The 1,833-nt window shown below is 32.0% G+C and overlaps 1 non-coding gene across 1 annotated transcript; it reads left to right on the forward strand.

Annotated features, from left to right (window-relative positions):
- The first annotated feature begins 427 nt into the window (after positions 1-427).
- Positions 428-534, forward strand: LOC131174269 (small nucleolar RNA R71). The gene has a single exon (XR_009144517.1). It is a non-coding gene; the product is annotated as a small nucleolar RNA R71 (small nucleolar RNA).
- The last annotated feature ends 1,299 nt before the right edge of the window (positions 535-1,833 follow it).

Raw genomic sequence — 1,833 nt, forward strand, 5'->3', positions numbered from 1 at the left:
GTAAGCATTTCCCATAGGTTTTTGTTGATAACCTCCTGCATAAGCAGCTTGTTCTTGCAAATAATCATCACCATAAGAAGAATAATCAACTCCACAACTTTGAGTTCCATTTGTGAAGGCAACTTGTTGCATAGTTGTAGGAGTTGAGGTTGTTGCCTTTGTGCAAAAATCACTAAGAAGCTGAGTCAACTGATCAAATCTTGCATTCATGTAGTTAACTGAGTCAAGTTCATAGATCCCAGCTTTCTTTGGCTCAAGTGCTCTAGGATTTCCCCATAAATGGGTATTATGAGCAATCTTCTCTAATAGATCATAGCATTCTTCACTTGTCATTCTCATGAAATCTCCTCCTGCTTGTGAATCAATTGTGTTTCTTATGGCTGGAGTAACTCTGGTGTAGAAATTTTGAACAATCATCCATTTCGGTATTTCATGATGAGGACATTGCCTTTCAAGCTCCTTAAATCTCATCCAGGATTCATACAAAGTTTCATCATCTCTTGGTTTAAAAGCTACCATCAAATTCCTCAAATGAGTAGTTTTCCCAGGTGGGAAAAATTGAGATAGAAAAGCTTGAGATAGTTGCTCCCAAGTAGCTATAATAGCTTGTGGAAGTGAGTCATACCACTCCAATGCTGAATCCCGAAGAGAGAATGGAAATAAGGTGAGCCGAATAACTTCATCAGAAACTCCAGGTTGTCTTTGTGTACCACATATCATCAAAAATTTCTTCAAATGAGAATGAGGATTTTCAAGTGGGCTACCTCCAAATTGTGAATTCTGAACCATTTGAATAAGACCAGTTTTTAATTCAAATTGATTAGCTCCAATAATAGGTCTGTTATCTCTCACATCAGTACATCTAGGAAAAGCATAATCTAACATGGATCTTCTTTGAGGATCATTTTGATTAACAACAGCATTTTGCCCGTTTTGCTCGTTTCCTCCATTATCTCCACCAATAGCTCTATTTTGATTCTCCATATTTTCTATTGTCTCCTCTTGCTCAAATATTTGTTGTTCTTCTTTTTCTGCTTCTTTTCTTTTCTTGTATTCCTTTTTGTTGGCTCGACAGAATTTTTCAATTTCTGGGTTGAACAACAATTCGGTGTCACTTGTGCTTTTCGATCGTCTCATAAACAAGAAAAGTACCTGAAAAACACAAGGAACAATAGTAAAAATAAAAGAAAATAAAAATTCTAATTAGCTTAAAACAATTAAAATCCAACTTAAAACAAACAATTCCCCGGCAACGGCGCCAAAAACTTGATACGGTGTGTCCGCAAGTGCACGGGTCACAGTAGTATAGTTTTAAAAATTGATATCGATCCCACAGGGAATTGTGCTTAAATTGGAAATAAAAGTATAAGCAAATTAGAATGACAAAAATTAAAAGATATTAAAAATAAAATCTAAAAATTAAAATTAAGACAAAAATTAAAGATGTAAAATGAAATTTGGGATTAAAATTGGTATTTAAGGAATTAATGCTAAATCAAACAATTAACTAAAATTAATTAAACTAGATTACCAAAAATTAATTTGAAATTTCTATTTATGAAATTAAGAAGAATTAAATCTAAAAAAAAATAAAGTAATTCTAGATATTGGATTTAAATTGGAATTAAATTTAAATTGGATTTAAATTGAAATTGCTATTTATGAGGTTTGGAGAATTTATATCTAATTTCAATGAAAAATAAATTGATTCTAGAGATTGGATTTTCAATATTGTTTGCATGTGATTTTTCACTAATTTAGCCAAACACATGAGAATTGCAATTTTGAGGGAAATCAATTCTTAAATTTTTGAAACCTTTTTCAAGCATCTCA

Source organism: Hevea brasiliensis, chromosome 15 (assembly GCF_030052815.1).
Source record: "Hevea brasiliensis isolate MT/VB/25A 57/8 chromosome 15, ASM3005281v1, whole genome shotgun sequence".
NCBI classification, from domain to species: Eukaryota; Viridiplantae; Streptophyta; class Magnoliopsida; order Malpighiales; family Euphorbiaceae; genus Hevea; species Hevea brasiliensis.